At 38.6% G+C, this 26,107-nt stretch overlaps 1 protein-coding gene across 9 annotated transcripts in view; it reads left to right on the plus strand.

Annotated features, from left to right (window-relative positions):
• FBXO34 (F-box protein 34) overlaps positions 1-26,107 on the plus strand; it is an 81,023-nt gene that overhangs the window by 43,358 nt on the left and 11,558 nt on the right. For 3 of the 9 annotated variants that reach the window (XM_024734771.1, XM_024734772.1, XM_024734775.1), the window contains one exon: positions 2,437-2,524. The exons of 4 other annotated variants lie outside the window; for them this stretch is intronic. The gene's annotated coding sequence lies outside the window, so the exon portion shown is untranslated. Of the gene's footprint in view, positions 1-2,436; positions 2,525-15,390; positions 15,411-16,844; positions 16,973-26,107 lie in introns of those variants that run through there. 2 more of the 9 variants (XM_024734778.1, XM_024734776.1) reach the window with 2 other exon arrangements.

Below are 26,107 nucleotides of genomic sequence, written 5' to 3' on the forward strand. Positions count from 1 at the left end.
CACTTTAATTTCTTATAGCTGATTCTTACCTCTTTGTTCTTGCAGGGGAGTAAAAATTCTTACTCTACTCCTAGGTTCTCTAGCTAGCGCCGTGTAAATGGACTGACAAGAGACATACTAACAAAGGAAAAGCATACACATTTATTTAATATAAGTTTTATGTAACATGGGAGTCTTCATGAGGAAATGCAGACCTGAAGAAGTGGTTTAGCTTGAGCATTTTTATATTGGGTTTGAAAGAGTAGAAAGTCTTGGAAGAACGTGATAGGACAAAATAACATGAGCTAAAGTTAGTAAACTGGGGAAACAAGGCCAGTTACTTTGAATTTCTCTCCTTGTCCTTCCAGCTTCAGAAATGAGGATCCTCCCTTCCTCCAGGTATAGGGAGGGCATCTCTCACATGAGGGTCTTAGGATCTGCTTCAGGGTAGAAGAGAAGGTCAGAGAGTCCTTCCTGCACCTGTCCTTTCTCAGATTTCTTCAGCTTAAAATACTCACTGTGCCAAGGCACCGTTATTTTGGGGTAGCAAGTTCTGAACCTTGTCATTCTTAATAGCATTCTTGTATTCTGATTTCTTGATTTCTCACCTTCAAGTATTATCTCTTGATTTCCCATTATGGCAGATGAGGATTCAGTTCTTTTTCCACATCCCCAGGTACCTTTTTTGTTTTCCTGTCTTGGTATAGATGTTCATAACTGCTTAGATCAGTATTCAGTGTTTACACTGAATACTGGAGGTGGTCCAGTGGTGGTCCAGTCGTCCAGTGGTTAAGACTCTGTGCTTGGTGGTCCAGTGGTTAAGACTCTGCGCTTGGTGGTCCAGTGGTTAAGACTTTGCGTTCCCAATGCAGGGGGCTCGGGTTCGATCCCTGATCAGGGAACTAGATCCTGCATGCCGCAACTAAAGATCTCACATGTGGCAACGAAGACCCCGTGTGCCACAACTAAGACCTGACACAGCCAAAAAAAAAAAGTATACACACACACACACACACACACACACACACCCCTTTAAAAAAAAAAGAGTGAATGTGCTATTCACAGTTAAGCCATGTAGTAATCTGTGAACACTTTTACTTTTCTGTACAACGTTTGGTTTTCCCTGAAATTTATATTTTTCTTTGTTGCCTACTTTTATATTAACTCCTTTTATAGTTCAAATTGCAACTTGCTCAACTTTCCTTTCAGGATTCTGACACTTCAGGTGTTCCATTAGCTTCCCATCTTCCTGAAGGTGTGCTCACATCTGGACTGGTTGCCCACTGTTTTTATGCATACTTATCCTGGGACTTCCCTTCACCAGCATCTTGGGGTTACTCTTTGCATCTGTGTGTTGGATTTCTTGTTTTCCAGATCTCATATCTTCCTGTGTCTTACTTTGTCAGAATGTATTCTCCAGTAGCTGCCTGAGAAAGGTTTATGGGAGTTTGATTTTTAATCACCTCTGAGACCTTGAATGACTGAATATGTCTTACTTTGTCCTTACTCTTAATTGTTTATATGGCTGGCTATAGAATTCTAGCTTGCAGATCTTCAAGGCATGACTTCATTGTTTTCTAATTTCTTCCATGTTTACTGCATTGCTTTTGAAGCTGAAAGCCATTAAGTTCGTGATTATTTATATGATCAGTTCTTTTATTTCTAAGTGTTTAAAATTGCACAATAATATACCTTAGTGTGAGTTTGGTTCCCTCCATTGTGCTGAGCACTTGATGAACCCTTTCAATCTGTTTTGTTGATGACTTTCTCCCTTTTTTCCTTTTTATCCCCTCTTGAACTCTTATTATTCAGATATTGGACTTCCTGGACTAATCTTCCAGAATTCTTACGCTATTCTGTTGAGTTTTTCATTTCAGCTATTACATTTTTAATTACCAAGAAAGCATGCTTGTGATCACTTTCTCTTTTTTGTCTTTTTTTTTTTTTAGCATACTCTTCTGGCTTCGTGTTTGTAATATTTTATCTTATGTTTCTGAAAATATTAATGGTGTTTTTCTCCCCAGAATTTTCTTCTGCCTACATAATCTCTATCAGGACTAGCTATGTAATTTGTAGGGCTGAGTACAGAGTGAAAATGTGGGACCCCTTGTTTAACATTATTAAAGCATTCCAAGACAGCAAGAGCATAGCGTCAAACCTAACATGGAGCTCTTCCAAGTACAGGGTGCTATGTGACTGCCCAGGTCACGTGCCTATGAAGCTGACCCTAGTCTCTCTCTCAGCTTTCTTTTTCTGTTTCCGTTTCTATTTTTCATACTAGAGATGTCTAACAACTCTTGGCTGTTTGCTAATATTTAAGAGTGGGATTCTAAGAAGCTGACTGCGAGCTCTGAACATGCAAGTAGGACTTATCAATTGTGTGCTTTGAGGTAGGATGATTTGTCTGGTCAAATTTAGTTTGGGAACTTTACAGTATCTTTATATTTTTCCTTGTAGACTAATCACTGGTCAAATGCCCCAGAGACATCTCTTCTAATCTCCACTGCCTGGAAGTGAAGGCCTGGCTGTCAGCCTTTTGGGAAAGGTATTGATAGAGGGGAGGGAACTGGGGTCAGTGACTAGTACTAGCACATCAGAGACAATTGTTAAATTTGCAGGAACTTTGCGAGTGAGTTGCTACATACTACAATTATTAAAGGTTATGTGGATTTATAATTAAATGTTATATTAAAAATTAATAAGTACTAAAACCCCACCACTTTCTATGTATTGTATTACTTTTTTTTTTATTGTGGATGCTCTTGAGAGTATGTACGTCTGTCTGTATGGTGGGAATACTATGTAGTAATAGACATCTCTTCTGAACTCTGCATTCAGTGACATCATTTGGTAGCTTGAAGCAGCTATACTAGTAAACAGCAAACATTGCAAATAACTACACTTGTCCTCCCGCCCTCCACACCCCAGCCAGTTGTTAAACGTTTATTTACCAACACACTATGGACTGGAATCTAGTACATATGTTAACTTAAACTGCCTTCACCTTACCTGGTGATTCCTAGTTCATATAAATCTCTGTTTATTTATAAACCTCCTTAGATTACCTTCAGTCTTGCAAGGGTGAGGGAAGGGCATTTGTCTGCCTGCCTGAGAGAGTGAAAAGGAATCTGAGAATTGCATTTCAGAAAGATTTTCTGTTAATTCTTCCCATTTATCCCTGCTGAGCCCTTTGGAGAGGTATTCCTGGAAGCTTACCTTAGGATTCATTTTCTTGGGTCTTTGGGTCCTTTACCTTTTAATCATTTATTTTCCAGCTTTCAAAAATTTGTGTCTGTAATCTTCAGTTCTCTTCATCTCTGTGGGTTTATATCTTAAAAAAAAAATTATCCCTTGGTGTTTGGGGAAGGATCAGTGAATAGCTATGTGTTTAGTCCACCATCCTTACCCAGAAGTCTCAGATCTAATTCTTGAAAAAAATAGGTAAATAGATTCAACAATTTAAGGGAGTTCTCAGTAGGCTTAGCCAGTCTCCTGTTGGTTTGCAAATCATAGATAAATGCAGTCAGGAAAAAATTCTACTGATTCTAGAATACTTTTCATTTTCATAAAGGAAGAAGTTACCATCTGTAAGTAGATGTTGAACCAGATGACCTGCTGTTAGTTTTTGATATGGATGTGTAGGGACATAAGGAAATACAGAGCAGTTTCAGGTCACATACTTTGGTATTACGGAGAATTGGAACCACAGTACCCAGTTGTCTCAGATTCTGTAGCCATTCCAGTTGCCCAAGTGGCTGGATCTGGAAACCTGGTCACCTCATCCGCTCTGCAGCAGACATTATTGCTCACTCATCTAGTGAGTCTTCCAGTCTTGTGACTTGTCTCCATTCTTAACTTATTTTGCTCAAATTCAGTGTCCTGCTTTCCCCATTAGATTTGATGTGTTTGGATTGGTTAGACTCTCATTACCCTTAATTTCACACCAGGCCACCTCACAGTCCATTAAGTTCTCCTTTGTCGATTGATTGATGGATGGATGGATGGATGGTTGCCTTAGGTCTTCATTGCTACCCACGGGCTTTCTCTCATTTTGGTGGCTTCTCTTGTTGCGGAGCACGGGCTCTAGGTGCGTGGGCTTCAGTAGTTGTGGCTCGCGGGCTCTAGAGTGCAGGCTCAGTGATTGTGGCGCACGGGCTTAGTTGCTCCGCGGCATGTGGGATCTTCCCAGACCAGGGATCGAACTCGTGTCCCCTGCACTGGCAGGTGGATTCTTAACCACTGCGCCACCAGGGAAGTCCCCTTTGTCTATCTATTGATGGTGACCTTTTGGTTAAGTCTAGAATAGAAAAGTGTTAGGATACCAGTGTGGCAACTGAAGTGGAAGAAATTGTAATCTCTCAGGAGGGGGATGTGGGACTCTCAGGTACTTCCCCTGGATTCATCTGTCGAGAAATGCATCTATTTACATATATTTTTAAAAAGATTTTTGTGGCTCAGGACAGTTGTGGCTAAAGGAACAAATATCTGACAGGATATAAAAGGAATAAATATTTGACACTGTGCATGTGAAATTATGTTAGATGTCCAGGTGAAACTTCTTGTTCAAAGCTGTGAAGATGGTAATAATTTCTAAAGACCGAGGGTACAGCCATATCCACTTGTTAAATATTGCTACTAAAATGGCTTCTGGTAACTGCTGCTTATTGCCCCTTTTTTCAGTCTTCAGTTTTTTCTGCTTCCCTCACCATCTTTTGTGTTTTAATTAGAGAGTTTTTCCTCCTCTGTTTATGAGATACAGGTCAGGCACTTTGTATGTCCTAATGGCTGGGGCGGTTTTTTTTTTGGTTGTTATTTGTTAGTTTTTGTTTTTTAAATCTGTTGTAATTTCTGGTGATCTCCTGCCTGGGAAGAAATGCTTCTTTTTCTCAGGATGGCTCAGGGGGATTAGGCCAGGTTTTTTCCATATGATTATATGCTCTCTACAGAGAGTCTGAAAAGACTTTTTTTCTGGGCTTTGAACTTTTTTTTTTTTAAATAAATTTATTTATTCATTTATTTATCTGTTTTTTTGTCTGAGTTGGGTCTTTGTTGCTGTGCTAGGGCTTTCTCTTGTTGCGGCAAGCGGGAGCTACTTACTCTTAGCTGCGGTGTGCAGGCTTCTCATTGCGGTGGCTTCTCTTGACGCAGAGCATGGGCTCTAGACGCGTGGGCTTCAGTAGTTGTGGCTCACAGGCTCTAGAGCACAGGCTCAGTAGTTGGTGCACGGGCTTAGCTGCTCCACGGCATGTGGGATCTTCCCAGACTGGGGCTCGAACCCATGTCCCCTGAATTGGCAGGCAGATTCTTAACCACTGCACCACCAGGGAAACCCTGAACTTTATTCTTATTAAAAAATATTTCATGAGTATGACTATTAAATCATCTTGAATAACATATTTAATTAACAAGGCATCTTATGTGAAACAATAAAATACTATGAAATTGGGACTGTTTTGGGGTGTGCAGGTCCTAACTGTCATGCTTGCCATAATCTCTTCCTCAGAAACTGACCTCCATTTTCCTTGGCATTGCCCACAGCATGCATTTGAAATAGGAAATCTAAAAATGAGGGACCTTGTTGGTATGGTTTGGGGAGAATTGTTGGTAGCATTATGGTACCTTTAATAAAAGCTCATTCAGGTGGTGGACTTTGTCTAGGTGATAGTGATTGCCTGCTTAACCAGCAGCCTCAGAGGAGCTCCTTTTCTCAGCCCTAGATGATAAAGCAGTTAGCCCTAAGGTAGTGGTATAACGTGGAGCTGCTGCCACACTTCTCACATCTTTGAAATGCCCCTAAGCTAAGTGGTAGGGTGAATTGTTTGCCAAAGTTACCAGCAGGTTTTTTTTTTTTAAATTTTTCCTGCCTCCCTTCACTTAGTGGACACTTTTAAAAAATGAGTTTTAAGATGAGAAAGTTTAAAAAATTTTTATGTATAGTCATGGTCTTTAACTTTTGCTAAAACTGGGTTGCTGTTGAAATAGCAGATGGATGTGATAAAAATGGGAACATGTCAACTGTAAAAAGAAACCAGTGCAGATTAAATCACAATTAAAAATATCTATAATATGATTCACTAAAATGTTTTTCCTTTGGGTTAACTATTAATATTGTGTCCTCTTTTTAGTCATCTTTTTTCAAAACCAAGGAATGAAAAAAAAAATGGATACAGAGAAAATGACCAAGGGTGGCTTTGAAATTTCTTCGTTCAAAGATTTTTAGGACATGGGGTTTACACAGTCAAAGAATCTTGAAAACAAGACTTGCAGGAACAGGCTGATATGGACTTTTTGCTTTTTCTATTCAAGTTGTCAAAAAATGGATTATACTTATTAGCAGTATCTGGTCCTCTTGTAAGGTAAGGAGTATCAGAAGGATATTATCCACAGAGGCCTTAAAAATGATGCCTTATGTCCCTTGTACCAGTCCCCAAAGTATTGTATACCTAGTATACTTGACCTTTTGCTGAGACAACTTGCAACATTTCTAATTGGTCCCAGTGCTCAGCTCAGTGCCGAGCCCCAGTAGGTGTTCAGCATTTGTTGAATACAGAAATGAATCAATACCTGTTTCCAAACTGGTGCTTTTCATAGCCCTTCTTTATAAAGCTGCTCCAGGGATCTGTCAAGAAAACTAATCCAACCAGCCTACTTCTCTTTGAAAAATCCTTCAGTGGCCCTCATCTCCTTGAAGTTTTGCTTCTCAGACTTTTTTCCTTCTAAAATTATTTTTGATATTGTAAAGTTAACATACTGTGGTCAGAAATTCAAACAGTGTTGAAAATAGATGTGAAAAAATAACATGTCCCTAACTCACCTTCCAAAATATCCAGTTTGCTGGGCATTATATATCTTTCTATGTATTTGGCAAACTGTATATAGTCTTTTCAGTTTTGTTTGTTTTACACCAGTAGAATTATGCTAAAATATTGACACTCAGCTCCTTCCCCATTGGCTAGGGTGAACTGTTTAATGTCATGGAAATTAATCTTTTGTGTATATTGCAAATATTCTCCCAGTCTTTTGCTTGTCTTTTAACTTTATGGTGTCTTTTCCCCAAATAGATGTTTAAAATTTGTATTTAGTCAGATATGTCAATATTTTGTGTCTTTTGCTTAGGAAAGGATTTACTTCCCACTAAGATTTTAAAATCATATTCTCATAATTGACAGTATTGAATTTTACAGTTTACTCAATATGGCACTTTTAAGTTTTTATGGTATAGTAGGCATCTACGTTTTCACTCAGATATTTGGTTTTCTCAATTTATTCAAACATTCTGCTTTTCCCACTAACTATGCATCTCTAATATTGAGGATGCTGTTATCTTGAACTCCTTACCTGTTTCTGCTCTACTGCCATACTGTTTTGGTTACTATAGTTTTAGCATATGTTTTGGAGTTTTTATGTTTTTCCCACCTCAAATCTTATTGACTGTTCTCTTCCATTTACTTTTTAAATTTAGATGTAAATCACATACTGTAAGATTCACCTTTTTTGTCTTTTGATTTTTTTTTTTTTGGCTGTGACACATGGCATGCAGAATCTTAGTTCCCCAACCAAGGATCAAACCCTCACCCCCTGCAGTGGAAGCATGGAGTCTTAACCACTGGACACCAGGGAAAGTCACCTTTTTAAGCTGTATGGTTCACTGGTGTTTAGTGTAGTTACAGAGTTGTGCAACCATCACCTCTAATTCTAGGACATTTTCTTTCTTTCTTTCTTTCTTTCTTTTTTTTTGGCTGCTCTGTGTGGCTTGTGGGATCTTAGTTACCTGATCAGGGGTTGAACCTGGGGCCACAGCAGCGAAATTGCTGACTCCTAACCACTGGATTGCCAGGGAAGCTCCTCTGGGATATTTTATCACTCCAAAAAGAAATTCTATGCCCATTAGCAGTCATTTCCTATCTCTCTGTGCTCTCTCCCCTCCCACTGCCAACCAACCCTAGGCAACCACTAATCTACTTTCTGTCTCTATAGATTTGCCTATTCTGGACATTTCCTACAGATGAAACCATGTAATGTGTGACCTTGTTTTCTGACCTATGAGTCTTTCACTTAGCATTAATATGTTCAAGGTTCATCCATGTTGTAGTACATATCAGTACTTCATTCCTTTTTATGGCTAGATAATAATCCATTGTATGTATATGCCACAATTTATCTATTCATCCACTGGTGGAAATCTGGGTTGTTTTCCCCTTTGGCTATTCTAAGTAGCTCTGCTATAAACTTTTCCATACAAGTATTTGTTTAAGTACCTGTTTTAGGTACATACTTAGTAGAATTGCTGGGTCGTGTGGTAATTCTGTTTAAGATTTGTTTTGTTTTGTTTTTAATTTTAATCTTTTATCTGATAAGTTTTTGTACTATTAAACCAAATAGTTTTTAATTTGATTGTTTAACTTGAAAGCCCCATAACATATAGTTTGCAAATAATGACAGATTTTTGTCTTTTCCCTCAATGTTTTAATCTTTTTTTTATAATATGATGGCTGGCATCTTTATTCTTGGTTCTAAGAGGAAATATTTTTAATATTTTGCTGTTGTGTATGCTATTTCCTATAAATTTCTGGGAGAGTGCTTTCACTAAGGTAAAGTTTTACTCTATCCCTAGTTTGCTAAGAACTTTTTAAAATCAGGAATAGACGCTGAATATTATTTTCTTTGAAGAATTTATTGAGATGTGGCATCTCTCCTTTAAACTGTTAATGTTTTGGGAGCATTGGGCTTGGTACCACTATTTGCTTTGGTTGATTTCCTGGTTACGTCAATGGATTTTTCTTCCCATCCAGACCAATCTGAGAACCTCTGTTCTGGAAAATCTGTGGTGCCAGGTTCAGTGATGGTGTAAAGCTATACGTGTTAGAATACACTGCAGCATGTTTATTTTCTTCAGTTCTCTTATTCCCTTCATTTTTTTCTTGTAAACTAAACAATTTAAAATCTTGTTATTCAGAGTTAAGAAACACACTTCTTTACATGTTTATAAATGCACTCCATAATTGCTTCTGCTGCTCCTCCTACCTTATTCCTGATAAAAAACAAAGCTACCGAATGCTTTGAAATTACATCTGTTCCTAGGGCCCTCATTACCATAGTAACAAGGAGCCAACTCCATTGCTTTTCAAAAGGACCTAAGACAATCCAAATACCTTTTCATAGATTAGACTGCAGGCCTGCTCAAGGGGGTGTCTAAATATCCTCAGCATACACAAAATACAACTGAGATAGTTTGTAGAGGAGAGGAAGTAAAATCTAAAATCCCCTGAGTTGAGGTTCCATCACATTACGAAGACTCCAGACAAATCCTGATGGGCTTTACTTTCTACCTGGTGATGATCAAGTAGCTTCCTATTAAGGCTCATTAATATGACCACCCCACTCCACCCCCAATCCACATTGAAAATAACTGGTAGAGGTCTGGGACTAGAGAATCAAATGAGGCAAAGGTTAAAAGTGATATTTATCTAGTTTTTGGCCACACCGTGTGGCATGCGGGATCTTAGTTCCCTGACCAGTGATTGAACCCACACCCCCTGCAGTGGAAGCTCAGAGTCTTAACCACTGGACCACCAGGGAAGTCCCCAAAAAGTGCTTTTTATTTTTGGGCCAAATTGTGTAGGTGGGGCCCACAGGTAATCTTTGGTTTAAACATGTTGTGGTTAGATTTTTATTTTTGGCTTCGTTGGGTCTTAGTTGCTGCACACAGGCTTTTCTCTAGTTGCGGTGAGCGGGGGCTACTCTTCATTGAGGTGGGCGGACTTCTCATTGTGGTGGCTTCTGTTGTTGCAGAGCATGGGCTCTAGGCGCACGGTCTTCAGTAGTTGTGGCTCGCTGGCTCTAGATTGCAGGCTCAGTAATTGTGGCACATGGGCTTAGTTGCTCTGCGGCATGTGGGATCTTCCCGGACCAGGACTCGAACCAGTGTCTCCTACATTGGCAGGCAGAATCTTAACCACTGCGCCACCAGGGAAGTCCTGTGGTTAGATTTTGAAGTGCCTTGCCACCCGAAACATCTCCCCTGATTTTATCTAATCTTTTAGCTTATGAATAGAATTAAAGAGCTTAGGAAAATCAAAGTATAATTCATTGTGGACTAGCCAAATAATTTTCTGTATGGATAATGATGACCAAAAAAAGCATAAGTTTAATTATTATCAGGAAAACAGGAGAGTTTGAGATGCAGGATAGAAAAACTCCCAATAATACAAACTCTGGGGAGTATTTTGATATTAAGTAAAACATCCTAAAGCAATTGGTATAATTTTTATTCAACAGTATTGAGTGTCTGTAACATATGGTTTGGGGCCTGGTAGATATAACAGTGAACAAAATTAAGTCTTTTCCTAGAGCTGATGTTCTAGCAGAGGAAAGATGCACCAACATAGACACGTCAGGAGGGAAGGAGAAAGTGCTGCAGAGAATGTAAAGAAGGGGTAAAGGGAACAGGGAATGCAGGGGAGTAGTACTCCTTTATGTGGATGGTCACGGAGTGTCTCTTGAGAAGATGACATTTGAGCAAAAATGTGGAAGAAGTCAGAGTGACACAGGTAAATATCTGGGGGAAGAAGCAGAGGGAACAACAGCAAGTGTAAAGGCTCTGAGGTGGGGTTGTGCTTTGCGTGTTTGTCAAAGAGCAAGAAGGCCAGTCGCATTGGAACAGAGTAAGCAAAGGGGGGAGAGACAAGTAAGGAATGAGAGATGGTGGGGTATCATCGTAGGGGAAACCATTGAACGGTTTGGCATTGAAGATGATATTGCTGAATTTCCCTTTTCCCTTATAGGATCACTTTGGCTGCTGAGTTTGAGAGTAGACCATATGGGGAGTAAGAGTAGCATTGAGAGAGACCAATAGGAGACTCATGCAGGTGAAAAATGCTAGTGGTTTAGCAGGGTAGTAGCAGTGGAGGTGGTGAACGGTAGTTGCATTTTGATTATATTTTGAAGGTAGAGCCAGTGGGATTTGCTGATGTGGTTGTGAGAGGAAAAAGGGGGTCAAGGATGATTCAAGGGTTTTTGGCTTTAGCAATTGAAAAAAGGATTGATGTTTACTAAAATGGGTAAGATTTTGGAAGGGTGGTTGTGGAACGTGCACAGGAAATCAGGATTTTGTCTTGGACGTTTTGAGTTTCAGATGCTTATTAGATATCCAAGTGGAGATTTAGAAAAGTCAGTTTACAAACCCGGAGCCCTGGAGAGAGGTTGGGAGCTGGCCACTTTGTGCACTGTGTAGGTTATTTTTAGAAATGTTGGACTGGGGGTGGGGCACTTAAGGTGCCAGTTTCCAAACTGTTTGAGGCGCCCTGAGGCATCATAGCCAACTTGGGTCGCTGCAGGTTATTTTCAGATTTCCAGGAAAACATTATAGATGGTGCATGTGCTTGACGTGTGTTTTTTTAAAGTTTTAAAAAAGATGTTTGAGTTGTGTGCATGTGTGTGTCCTGTGCTGCTGGGATCAACTGAGTGCAGTTTTGTATGTGCACCTAGTGTTTCTCACAGAAATCCTACGTAAGCAAACACAAAATTCATATTTTACTCAAATTGTTCCCCAGTATATCAGTCAATCCTGTATAGCAGAGCTGATTTTACTTATTTAGAAGTTCTTGGAGGGTGGGGTAGAGAATCTGTCCTGAAAGGTAGAGAACCACTGCCTGAAGGGCCAGGAAAGGACTGATGGGTATTTGTGCAAAATGTCTTTAAAAAGCAGTTTATTTCAAAAATTCTTGCATATTTTGCATTCTTTCTCTAATGTATTATCCCATTCTTAAACCTTAAAAATGGTTCAAATTAATGCCATGGAGTAACATTTGTGGCAAGAATGAATGGTTAAGTAGGTTCTTCTCTTTCAAGTTAGTATACTATTCAACTCTGAGATAAGATGACTCTCATAAAATTAGGGAGAGTTAAGTAGTATTGGATGCAATCAGACATCTTTAGAAGGAACATAATCTAGCAAATGAGCAGTTAGAGAGATTTAGAACCGTCAACGGAACTAGTTCAAACTCAGAAGGGTAGGAACACCTAGGAAGCTAAAATCCATTTAGTTAATCAGCTGAAGAAAGTATGTAATAAATGGAAGTTGATTAGGCCTTAAGGAGGAGCTTAAAAACAAAAATTTAAGCCATGTTTGTCCAGCCTTTAGGAGAGAGAGGGGTGGGGGAAGAGGCTGAATCTTTCAGTGTTGAGTGAACTCTTTGCTGGGGGCGGGGTGGTGTGTAGAAACTGATTGTAGCTTGGTTGAATTCTTCCTTAGATTCTTCTTTCTTTATTTTTTTCATGTATAACCCAAACCTCCTGGTTTAATATCAGAAAGAGGGGACAGTATGAATGGAGGACTCAGGTGTTCCAATTTCTGAAATTGGAATTTTGATCCCCATTACGACTTAATAAATTGACACACTGATTTATAGTATGAGCTAGCCTTGGGAGCCTTGTCAACTCAGAGCACTGTGATAAAGGTGGGTTTCTGGTCCTCCATCAGTGTGTGAAGTTATGGCTAGGTGGTCATCTCATGATTCCTTTGTGATTCTCAGGATTTATAATTCTAGCACTAAGGAGGTACTATTCAGGAAACCAAATAAGTATCACACAGTATTTTGTTTTGAGCATGAAATAAAAGAATTGCATGATCTTAAAGGATATTTAACCAAGTTTTGTGTTTCTTGAAATTTTTGAAACACTCTGTTTCTTTCTATTCAGTATTGTTTTGGAGAGTCACTGAATTTTCTTTGTTTCTGGGCTTTGTGAGATGTGAGTAGACATGTGATGGTGGGATAGAATTAAAATACCTGTGTAACTTTTTTTTAAAGGCATTTGGGATTTAAAAAAAATTTCACAATAATTTGATTTTTCTAATAAAATTTGCCTATTTTAAGGGGATTTTCTCTTGATTAGCCTATTCTTTGTTCCTCTAACTACTGATGACCCTCCCTTCCCTTCCCCATCTTCCCAAATAAGAGCCTGTGGAAGGCATTTATCTATAGTTTTGATTTGTGTGTTTTCTGTAACCATTAAAGAAATTGAGAGCTGAGTGGCATCAGATAGCCATGATGTCACTTTTCTCTTTCTATCCAAATTAGTTTTTAGTATTGAAATCGGAGGAATTACTGTGCACTTAGGCTAACAGTGAGTTAGCCTAACAGTGAGTGACCTACAGAATAATCTACCTATTTTTAACTTAATTCCTGGGTATTCTTCCTTTCCCTGTATAATCTCAATCTCTCCTTAATTTTTGTGTGTGTCTCCATAAATATTCTTCTAAAATTTGTTTCACATCTATTTAGAGTATTTCAGGAATGGGTTGAGCACATAACAGGATCAGAGTCAGTGTCCAAAAAGACCTTGCTTTTTGTGCCATTTTTCTTCTGTGTGTTATCCTGATAGTCTCATCTCATTTCTGGATTTGTCATATAAATGGGCACTCATATTCTTTCTAATGGGTTTTATTTATTACATTTTTGTTTCATGATACAGTGACTAAACATAGCTTTCTGAAATCTTATGCCTGTATATATCATTAGTGCATGATGCATATACTTCTTGCTTCCCTTTCCCTCCATAGATAACTTTATGTATCATATGCTTTATTCATCTGTCTCCCACTTAGAACACAGGTTTGATGAGAATGGGAATTTTTGTACTTGCCCACTGCTGTATCCCCAATTTCTGGAAAAGTTCCTGGTACTATCTACTATAGATGCTCAATAATACTAAGTGAATGAATGAAAGATCTGTTCAATAATTTAGCTGTCAAACTGTGAGATTTGAATAAAAGGAGAAATAATTGCTTGAACATTCAAATTAGAGACTAGAAATTGTTTTATACTTGTGATGTGAAATGGGAGAAAATTCACCAAGGTTTAGGATTGGTGAAAATTCCCAAAGGTAAGGGGCGCAATCTCTTTACGTCCCTCCAGATGGTAGCAGTTTGAGTGCAACTACTAGTGTTGCCGATCTGGATGAGGATGGGCCTACCTTTTTTGTAGTTTTAATCAAATCACTATAGTATATACTTATATATTAATAGTTTTTCCTATGCGGCTCTCATCTTCTCTTTTACTGAATAACTTCTGGTCTTGGAGCAGTGTTTTGTAAATTTGAGGAACATGTGAATCCCATCCTAAGGAAGAAATTTATTGAGGTCCTTCAATATGAGTAGAATTGAAATTTTTGTAGGGAATTCCCTGGTGGTCCAGTGGCTAGAACTCCACGTTTCCACTGCTGAGGGCCTGGGTTCAATCCCTAGTCAGGGAACTAAGGTCCCGCAAGCTGCATGGCGCAGCCAAAAAGAAAAAAATAATTTTTTTTTACATTACATTATAATGTAGTTAAATATATAATGAACAAAATTAGTAAACCTTGTATGCTTCTAGATCTTAGGCAACTATAAAGAGCAAATAGGTACATAATATATACAATACTTCAATATTATTTTGATGTTAGTTTGAATAAAGTTTGAAAAACTAAATTGATACATGCAATATAAATGCTGACATTCAATCTGCAGATTCTTATGTGTTTGTCGTGTTTTAAAGATATGTGACTGTGATAACTCACTCTCAACTTTTTCTCCATTTGAACTGCTGCTGAAACCTTTGTTCACATTGTTCGGCTTTCATTTTGCCCTCATTAAATTAGGGTTTCAAGCACATGGGAGCATATCTGTAGGTATTAAATAATTATTTTCTAAGCGAATTCAGGAACTGAAGAATATTCTATATGATTATGCTTTGGTGTTTAATATTTTTCTCACCTAAACATTCCACTCAGTAGAAGTAAGAATTACAGTGAGTGTTACTCTCCATGAGGGCATTGTTATGTGCAACACTGAATAGACTGATTTAAAGGGTCTATTTATATGGGAACCTGGGTCTAGCACTATCACCTCTCCATAAGTTCCCAGGTAATGCAGGTTAGCTTCTGGTTTGCCCCTGGGTAATTTTTAGTTCTTTGCTAATCACTGTAGAAGATTTTTCAGATACTCAAAGCTCTTTCTCAGATTGTCTTTTACTATGCTTTTTAAAACTGGGAGGGAAGTGTTTAATACAAGATGAGACTGAATGTCAGTTTCTGAAATAAAACATATTGTAGAATGTTTTCATAAGGAGGACTTGGTGAACCTCTTTATTTAAATCTTTTATAACTTAAAATGTGTGTTTAAAATTTTTAGTGTGTCAGAAAATGTTGACCTCTGAAGTAATGACTACATCACTACTGTGGTCTTGAGCAAGTTTCAGTTTCTGGGCTTTTATCTCCTTTTTCAGCACAGTGGTTGCAGGCTGTGAACTACAAAAACACTGAGGAATATGAAGTTTGTGGTGACGTGAGGGCCACAAGGGGATAGGTGGGCATGCAGGGATTGGGGAGAAAGAAGGAGCAGCTGGTACAAAGGCCCAAGATGCAGATGCGCTGAGGAACAGAAAGAGGACCAAGTGAGATGTTTGTAAAAGTGCTTTGTAGATACAAAACATTCCTTACAGCTCAGGTGCTGTTATGTTTAGGGAAGATGTTTGTTTTCTTTTTCCAGTGGGCTATGTTTGTTAGCTACAGGGCCATCTTGCCTAGAGAGTAGGATCTTGCTTTGAGGATGGAAAGCAAGAGTTGGACCCATGTGTCACAAATTCAAGCAGTTTGTGAATTAGGATTTCTGTTACTTTATTTGTGCTAATAATCTTTTATATAAGATTGGGCAGTAGGAAAGAGGAATAAGCTTATTACTAGAAATTTTGGGGCAGGGAGTTTTGTATCATTTCTAACTCTTACCATGTTTGGCTTTGCTTGCTGTGTATAGTTTTGCATCTATTATAAATCTGATCTTGGGTGTCAGTTTTTCCTTTGTGGTTTGGTTTGTTAACAGTTGAAGTACCTAAAGGTTCTGGGTGTGAACTCTGCATGCTTTATAACTAATTTAGAACCAGGGAAGTTAGGGTTTTCTATTGAAGTAATTAAAGCATTGTGATATATATATACACATACATAATACACACACACATATAAACTTTATATATATAAAAACTTACACAGAAATTACCAAAACATGATAATAGGACATTATTTATGTTTTTATATACTTTACAGATGGAAGTTTTAAACATTTCTTGGTGTCTTCTTTTCTAGTTTGGAAATTTATTATACATTATACATTTTGTTAATGCTGTTTATTATACATTTTGTTAATGCTGATGTTGGTTTGGCTTTTTTTTTTCTTAATCTATGTAAACATGACCTTAGACAGCTGTGTTTAATATAGTGAAGTGTCATGGGGAGACTTTACAGTGTTTCTTGTTGGGGCTTAGTGTCTATGTATTTTAGTATTTAAAGGATGTGGTTTGGGGCTTTGAAAATGAGAAGGAGGTTGCCTAACTCATAGCTGAATGCCTGCAGATCTAGATTGTTCTGTCCTGGAGGTTATTAGTAACATGAAAGTTGTTTTTTTTTTTAATTTCTTTCCATTAGTCTGGTGTGAAAAAAATGAAAGTTGTTTTTATTCTAGTTAAAGTGACGGTATTAAGTATTGTGGCTCTGTGTGTTTGCGCTTGGCTGAGAGTAGGATTTTCTTTAAAATCTGATGTTGCATAGGAATGTTTTAGGTAACTAGAGTGCTGGAAAAAAGCTGCTGCTCAAGCCAAACGGATTTTTGCTTTGCAGAAAAGTGGCGCGGAGAGTCTCTGTGTCTCCACCTTATGTCTCCCATCTCTGAGAGAGCAGGGTGCTAGATCAGGAAATGATGGGTGGAGTTGCTTAATCGCATCAACTTCCTGGGCTGCCCAAGCATTGATTAGTCAGACACTCATAATGTTCCATTTAAGAGGTTCTTGCTGATTGGCTGGTTTCTTTTAAATCCTTAGGTTTGACATTCATGCTTACGAAAACCCTTGCCATGTGCAAGGCACTTTGCTGCATGCTCTATGAGAGATACAGAAAGGAGTAAGAGTATTCTTACCTTTCAGGAGCATACAGTATAGTAGGGGAGATGAAGACAAGATAGACCATGGTAAGTGTCCCAAGGGAGTAGTTCTGGGAATTCAAGCAAGGCTTATAGTAACCATTGATGGGTGTGGGTGGGGCTGTGGATGAGACCTGGGCAGGGAAGGGCCCAGTTGGGTTTCAGTAGTTCCTGTAGGTAAAGAGTGGCAAAGATGTTGATAGGTAGGGAAGAAAGGTCAAATGGCTACTGTGAAGGTGAAGGAAAAAGTAGGAGGAGGCAGGAGCTATTAATCATAAGCACTGAGATTTCCCCAAAATTCTGTCCAAAATTGTTCATGTGCGTACTCTGGTGTTTTTCTGGGCCAGAGAACTGAGACCTTTTCTCAGATTCTGAAAAGGATCTAGGGTCCAAGAAGATTGAGAACCACTGTGCTGAGTTATCAACCTTAGATGACTGAGAGGATGTTGAGGCTTTGTAGAGAAAAAAGGAGGTCATGTGGAACAGTTTTCCTTGTGGGAGGTAGGGTGGGATTTGGGGGAACTGAGCTTTTGAAATGGTCCCCCTAGGGGGGCAGGTTGCCTTGTCAAACTAGCAAGTTAGGTGGGTCCATTAATAACCCTGTATGACCCTGAAGGGCAGGTGTTTTCAGGAGCTCCTTAACATTATTTCCCCCTTTATTTGGAGTTCAGATTGATGAAGATGTGGGAGACGAGGATGCTACTGTAGAATAGTTCTGGCATTTACTTTTCATGAAGCTCTTCCTGTGTGTAAAGCGTTCCGTGCTTGATCCAATGGGGTATTTATAAAATGTCAGACAGGGAATTGCCCTTAAGGAGTTGATGGTATTGTAATGCTTTTCCTTTGGCTTTGTGTTCAGCTTGGATCTGTGTTCAGTTATCTTCAGGTCTTTGACCATTTCCTGGGCAAAGAGAAACATTTCTATTAACATGAACTTGAAGTGACTTTGGTCTGTGACAGTTATAAATATACTGTACTTATAATTAGGAACCTCTGTACAGCTGATTTAGTGACTTCTGGACAAATCATTTGACTCTTCTATTAATTGTTATATAAATGTATGTGTTTGTATACACACACATGGCCTCGTTTAAAATACTATGAAGCACATTTTAAAAATGACCTAGTGGGAATTCCCTGGCCGTCCAGTGGTTAGGGCCTCACGCTTCCACTGCAGGGGGCACGGGTTCGATTCCTGGTTGGGGAACTAAGATCCCACATGCTGCATGGCATGGCCACAAAAGACCCAGCACGTAGTATTCATTACACTTAGTTGGTCAGCTTCCACATTTGTGAAATGGGAATAATAAATAATAATAATAATTTTATGTATCTCATAGAATTGTCCTGAAGATGCAACTAATACATATACATACATAATCAAGTTCTTTAGAATAGTATACAGCTTAAGTACTTAATAAATATCAACGACTACATTATTAATAATAACATTTTAATATTAATACTATCATTTCCCCTGCCCCATGAGTGAATGTGGAGCGACTGTTGTTGTAAAAGAATTTGCAGTAAGATGTCTTTAAATAGTAAAATTCCCTATGTATTTATTTAAATATTTAATTTATGTTTATCTTTAAAGTTGTGGAAGTTAAGTGCACTTATACAAGGCAGAGTCAGGTATTAATTAGGCTGCGCATTTAGGTTACAGCATGAGGGATTGAAAGCCGTATTTGTTTAATTAAGAAATGGGTTGATTGGCCTTGACCACTGTTGTCTTTCAGTTCTTTTTTATTTGACTGCCTGTGTGTTTGTCTCCCTTTTCTTATCTTTTTTGTGCCTTCTGGTTTATTTCCTGTTCAGTTTTCAGTAAAGGGTGTGGAGTAGGGCAAGGAGAACTTACCTTGGTTGGTGCCCTGGGTCTGAACCAGGAAGGAGTGCTGCCTCAGACAGCCTGGGGCTTAGTGGGGATGGACTTAACAATGATCCCTGCAGAGCTGCCCTACCCAGGGAACCTGTGAATTCCACAGTTTCTCACTCCAGATCAGATGGTATGCAGCTCCAACTGTGTGTGCATAATTAACATTTCTGGGCTCATTCATCCATTGTTTCCAAGTGCTTCCATTTATTTATTTCTCCTCTTGATTATGAGAAAATTTAGTTGTGTAACAAAAATACAGAGCTAGAATGATAAAACCCCACTTTGCCATTGCCCAGCTTCAACAATTTATCACCTCATGGCCAATCTTGCTTGATTTCTACTCTGAATCTCCTCTTCTCCCCCGTCTTGTTTTGAAGACATCATATCATTTAAGCCAAAAAGATTTTAGGATGTATATCTAAGGGATGAGGACTTAAAAATACATACATATATGTTAATTTTTATGGTATGTCTGTTTGACTGAGGATCCACATATTTGGTTGATTGGTTGGTTAAATATCTTAATGTATAGGCTCCCCTCTTCTTTCTTTCTCCCCCCAGGCCCCCTCCCATCTTGGAATTTGCTTGAAGAAACCAGTCTTATTTTGTTCTGTAGTTTCCCCTCAATCTAGATTTTGCTATTTTGTATTCCTCAAGTTTTTAGCATATTGCTGTCTCCTGCATTTCCTCTGAGACTGGCTCTAAAGGATTAACCAGATTAGAATAGATTTTTTTTTTTAAGTGTCTTTCCCGCCCCCCCACCCCATCAGGAGCATATAATGTCGGGTTGTGTTTCAGTTTTGTGATGTTAGCAGCTACTGATGATCATTGCCTAGATCCATTAATTCAATAAAGTTTGGAAAATGGTGATGTCTATTTCTATCATTCCTGCTATTTATTTTGAATCAAAACCTGTCGGGAAATAAAATTTAAGGCATTTAATGGCTTTAAGTGTATTTTACTTTGAATAAATATTTATTTGAATTAGTATTCTCTCTCTGACTTTGTAGCAGTGGTTAAAATATAGTGCATGATTTGGTGTTGAGATGTGCAGTATGCTATATTGGGTAGCCGACAACTTCAGACCCATGTAGTTCATTCACCTAGTGAGGAAATTACCTTAGAGTGCTTAAAATATGTCTGCTTAGTATAGTTAACTTTGGTATTACTTACTGAAGACCTTGGTTTCAAAATTGTGCAGTTTTTTTGTAAAACTGTAGAAGGGAGGCTTGGAAGATGATCTGATTTTGTTGAGTTTTTTAGTCCTATTTCATAACTGCCACATTTTAGATTTGAGTATTTTTTTGTTTGTTTTGTTTTTATTTATTTATCATTTATTTATTTTTTGGCTGCATTGGTCTTCGTTGCTGTGCATGGGCTTTCTCTAGTTGTGGCGAGCGGGGGCTACTCTTCATTGCATTGTGGTGGCTTGTTGCAGAGCACAGGCTCTAGGTGCGTGGGCTTCAGTAGTTGTGGCTCGCAGGCTCTAGAGCACAGGCTCAGTAGTTGTGGCTCACGGGTTTAGTTGCTCTGCGGCATGTGGGATCTTCCCGGACCAGGGCTCGAACCCATGTCCCCTGCATTGGCAAGCGGATTCTTAACCACTGCGCCACCAGGGAAGCCCTACATTTGAGTATTATTCACTGGTTTGTGGGGCCCACTTGGTATCTTTGATGACCTTCCAAATATTCCTATTAATATTTATAATATGACAATATTTTTGTTTATGGAAAGAATTAATTTGTTTATTAGAAAAAAACCAGTCACCTCATTTGTATTTCATTTAAAGCAAGCAGCTGAAGCTAGGGACTAGAGAGTGATCTAAGGCCTAGTGGTCTGAGCAGCTCAATGAAGCTCATAAGAATATCTGTGGTGGGGTTAATAAGGGGAGGTTTTCTTCAGTAGATCTAAAAGTGACCAGATAATTAACTTCTTTCCTCACATACATACTTACTGACTTTCTTCTGTACTCTCTTCACATCTTGTTGTCAAGCTCAGTGCTCCTGAGGTGAGCCAATTTACCTTACTATTCATAACTAATAAGTGTGGTTGAATTTTTTCTTCAGATACATCTGCAATGGAATGAACCTGATTTTTTCAGTAGTTTGCCAGATGGATCTTCAGCAAGTTAATTACCTAACTCTAAAGAGTTACCTAACTCTTTAGAAAATAATGGTATCCCTTTAACAAATAGCAGTTTTGTTTTCTGAGGCTTCATCTTGCCACTAATACTTTGTTGGATCCAACAGGCTATAGCCATCCAGTTGAGGTGCTTGTACAGTAGAGATGGATGTTACATTCTCACTCTGTTTTCCAGATTCAGGCTGTCTCATTTAGAATACATCATTCATTCAATTTCGACAAACATTTTTTTGAGTAAAATTCTGGGCAGCAGTGGTAAACCAGGCAGATTAAGGGTCCCTGTCCTTGGGAGCTTACATCTTAGTGAAATTATCCGCAGAGTTCCCCAGGTCAAATTTTACATAAATTTCTCTTTTGCCCAATTGTCTGAACATGTCCAAAGCTGCTTTTTGAGGAAAGTCAAAGAGAGTACCTTTGCAAAGAGAGAGTAGAATACAAGCCAGGTTTTAAAATTTCACAGCACAATGTTATCTTTGCTGGCTACGAGTTTGGTATGTAGAAAATAATGGAGCTTCTTTCACTAAACAAGACTTGCTAGTGATTTCTGCCTATTATTTTCTTTTTATTCTAAGATTTTGTGCTGAATTGCAATAGGTTTTCTTAGTTTAGATTTTCTGAAATAATATTTCTTCTCTCTTCCCCCCTCTGCCCACCTTTAGTGTTGGCTAGTAAGATTAAAATTTATTCTGATATTATTTGGTTGATCATTAGCTACTTCCAGGCCTTTGGGAAGTAGCTAAATGTAAATGATTATCACATATCCTGTATTTTTCAAGATAATCTCAATTTCAACTGTTTTGTTCCATTTTTGGACAAATTTGGTTTTTAATTTAGACAGTAAGGGGTCCTTTAGGACAGTCCTCTTTAACCTGAATCCATGGACCCTGATGAACTTCAGGGAGGTGTGGTTTGTAAATCTCCTGAAACAATGATGCCAAACTTTGTAGATAAGTGCCCTTTACTCTGGAGAGGCCTCTTTATTTTCATCAGAATATTCAAAGTGCTTATGGGGACTGCAAAATGGCTAATAACCACTGTATTCTGTATAAAAAAAGATTTTAATTAATAGGAATGATGACATTTTTCCCTTCCAGACATATTTTGCAGAAAGTTAGAAGACTGTCCAGCTGTTTACTATTGGAGCAGTGAGCTCTTGAATCATTTGAAATGTTCTTTAGCGCCATCTTAGGTTATACAGAGATCAAATTGAAATAGCTTTCTTGTTATTTTTATTTCTTGTTATTTTTCTTTTATGCGTTCTTAAAACATCACACTTTAACCTGTGAGTCCTTACACTTACCCCATTGTTACGGGCTGAATTGTGCACTCCTCCCACCTGCATATTTTGAAGCCTAACACCCCTCCCCCCTCCAGTACTTCATAATGTGACTGAATTGAGAGGGGGCTTTTAAAGAGGTAATTAAGGTAAAATGAGGTAGATAGGGTGGTCCCTAATGTAATCTAACTGGTGCCCTTAGAAGAAGAGGAAATTGGAACACAGAAGAGAGACACCAGGGACCCGTGTGCACAGAGGAAAGTCAGTGTGAGGCTACAGTGAGAAGCCGACCATTGGCAAGCCAAGGAGAAAGCCCTCAGAACAAAGCCAAACCTGCCCGTACCTTGATCTTGGACTCCTAGCCTCCAGAACTGTGAGGAGTAACTAACTGTTCTGTTGTTTAAGCCACCTCGTCTGCGTTATTCTGTATGGTAGCCCTAGCAGATTAATACACTTATGATGAAGTAGCAGTTGAGTGACAATAAAAAGTGTAGCAAGGCAACTATTTCTCTTTGTCCCAGTGCATTTTGGGACAAATGATGAAGTGTTGTGTATAGCTTCACATAATCTAGTGCCTGAAAGAGATGGTACGACCTATGAAATCTCAGTAGAACATAATAATTTCTATTCTTATTGGTCTTATTCTTTATTGATTTGTTTTATCCTTTTACAATTTCCCGTTTGCCCATGGTTATATCTTAATGTCACTCTCTTTTATTCTCTAGCATTTCTCACTTTATGGAACTAATTTTTATAAGTAGGTCTATTTTAAATCAACACCAGAACAGTATCTTTGTGTATTCTTCTGTGTGTGTTGTGTACAGTCATTCCAGCCCAGCCTTATTCAGTAATGTCATCTGTCCTTAGGCCTCTGTTCCAGGCCACCACACTTACATTCAATTTTTGACGTTTCTCTTTGTCAGAAATAAATTTAAATATTTCTAATGATGCCTGCTTCTACTGCTAACTTGATTCGATACCTTGGAAACTTTTAGATTTGGAAATGAATGAAAGGCTAAGGGAACGATGTGTTTCTCAAATTTGCCATGAGGGCAGGAGTTCTATCAGTTTTGTTTAGACTGAAGCCCCATGGTCTAGCACAACACCTTGTTTCAAGGAAAATTAAATATTTGATAAATGAGTAGATTAATTTTAAGTAAGGGATCAAACCCAAGTATCCAAAATTGAACCCATAGCCCAGATTCTGCTGTTTCACAGACTTCTCAGTCTTTATTCATGACACTGAGAATAAGCTTGTTAAGGAGTACCTACTCCATCCACGTGTTCCTCACCTGCTCTCTTCCTCATTGCACAGTGTGGTAGGTAAGAGCCGGGCCTTTGGCTCCTGACTCAGTGCACATCCATGCTCCTCGATGTGCTTATGTGATCTTGGCAAGTCCTTAACCTCCACACCTCTACTTTGGGTTCTTCATCAGTAATTGGAGATAATAAGAGTATACAATTTCCAAGTTTTTTTTGGAAATTATGAGTTTAGAACAATGCCTGGCACATAGTAAACATTTTAAAGCTGTTAGAGCTAGTATTATCCTAGAGTAGAAACAGATTATTCTCACATATTTGTATCTTTTATCTCTAGTTCTACATTGATTTCTTTCTCTAGGCACAAAACCAATTCACTTCAAATAACCAAATCTTTGTCATCAAACTGGCATGGTTGGGACTTTCCTGGTGGCACAGTGGTTAAGAATCCGTCTGCCAATGCAGGGGACACGGGTTCGATCCCTGGTCCGGGAAAATCCCACATGCAGCGGAGCAGCTAAGCCCATGAGCCACAACTACTGAGCTTGTGCTCAAGAGTCCGCAAGCCACAACTACTGAGCCCATGTGCCACAACTACTGAAGCCTGTGTGCCTAGAGCCTGTGCTCTGCAACAAGAGAAGCCATGACAATGAGAAGCCTGCGCACTGCAATGAAGAGTAGCCCCTGCTCACCACAACTAGAGAAAGCCTGTGTACAGCAATGACGATCTAACACAGCCCAAAATAAAAACAAACCAATTAATTAATTAATTAAAAAAAAAAACTGGCATGGTTTTCGTGGTGGTAGCAATGTAAATTAGCGTTAACCTGTTTGGAAGTGGTTGGGCAAGATATATCCAGTCATAAAAATAGTGACACTCTGATTCATGAATTCCACTTCTGAGAATCTTCTAAGGACATACCCTTAAATGCTTAAGAGATTGTATCCATGAAGATGTTACGTTATAATATCCAGGGCTGGAGGGAACGGTGTAATATATTCTGGCACTTACACATTTACAATTGATGGGTCTGAAGACCGTGTAATAACATGGAAGATATTTGAGGTGAAAAGTAAAACATTGTATGTACAATATGATTACAACCATGTTAAATAAATACATACATCCAGGAATTTCCAGAGGATAGGGCTTATAAGGGCTCTTTTAACCCCCTGACTTCTTTTCAGATTCTGGATTTATTTAAAGCTGGTTCTAAAGGCCCAAAGTTAACCCTGAAATTGAGTTCTTTATATCTTGTTATAAACCATTACCTTTCTTCCTATTTGGTTTGGGAGCTCCAGATTTAGTTAAATTCTGCAGAATGGGATTGGCTGTGGGGTTGCAAAGATGAACAGACCCTCTGTGTACTCAAGGAATGGTTTTATATGAGATGTCTTATACAAGTACATAAAACCCAATATGTAGTTTTTGTCCAATAACGTGACAGTTTGGGCTCCTTGGTGCCTAATGGTTGGTTGGTTTTCTGTAGTGTAGATTTCTCACTTTTACCCCTGGAAAAATACTCATTTTTAACTTCAGTACTTAAACTGGCTTCAGTAAGCTCTAATAACAGCCTCAAAGCAACAACTTTTTCAGTTTTCTATTGACCATAAACTTCTTTTCTCTACAAGTGGTAATTCTTAACAAAGGGTACTTTAACCACCCAGTGCAGACTGCTTCTTCAGTCTTGGTTCAACAGATTCTAGAGGGATGTGGTAGAAGGAAGAGTAATTACTAAAGAGCTGGGCACAGTCAGGACTGTGATTTAGGCTTATTTCTTTGATGAACACTGTGGGTCCTATTTCTGAAGTAATCCCCCACCCCTTCCACCGCCACCCAGGATTGCTGACAGAAGTCTTAACTTGCCAGCTCATTTGTCTGCATTGATAATGCAAGCAAACTCTTTTGCTTGATGCCTTAACGTTTGTTACCCTGAAGTTTTACTTTTTTTACCTTTTCCCTTCCTGAGGGGATAAGCCATTTTAGAATTCAGATGTCTAATACATAAAATAGATAACTAATAAGGATCTACTGTATAGCACAGGGAACTCTTAATACTCTGTAATGACCTATATGGGAAGAGAATCTAAAAAAGAGTGGGTATATGTATATGTATAACCAATACACTTTGCTGTACAGCAGAAAGTAATGCAACATTGTAAATCAACTATACTCCAATAAAGATTAAAACTAAAATAAAACTTAGTTGTCTGTAACATTGTTAATGGGCCAGCTTGTGCCCAGTGGGCTATGTTAGGTGCTTGGCTCAAGATCAAGGCCCGAGACTGAGTGGTGTGAGTACATTGGCAGTCAAGCACAGTGTGTTGCTGCATTTATTTATACTCGAGAATTAGTTGCTATTCTCTGATTTTTTCATATGAAATGTTATTTGGCACCTTAATGGATTTTTGAACTACATTCACGGTTGGCCTTAGAATCTTTAACATTTATTCCCTAAAGGGGATGACATCCTTATGTCTGAGTTACATTTTGATCAAATAGGGCATATGTTAAAGCTCTGATTAGTTCTTTGAAAGTACTGCATGTGCAAATGATATCAAAAATTGTTGCCTTAAAAGTATATAAATTCTGGGCTTCCCTGGTGGCGCAGTGGTTGGGAGTCCGCCT

The sequence above is a fragment of the Neophocaena asiaeorientalis genome, unplaced genomic scaffold (genome assembly GCF_003031525.2).
Source record: "Neophocaena asiaeorientalis asiaeorientalis breed wild unplaced genomic scaffold, Neophocaena_asiaeorientalis_V1.1 scaffold547, whole genome shotgun sequence".
Classification (NCBI taxonomy): domain Eukaryota; kingdom Metazoa; phylum Chordata; class Mammalia; order Artiodactyla; family Phocoenidae; genus Neophocaena; species Neophocaena asiaeorientalis.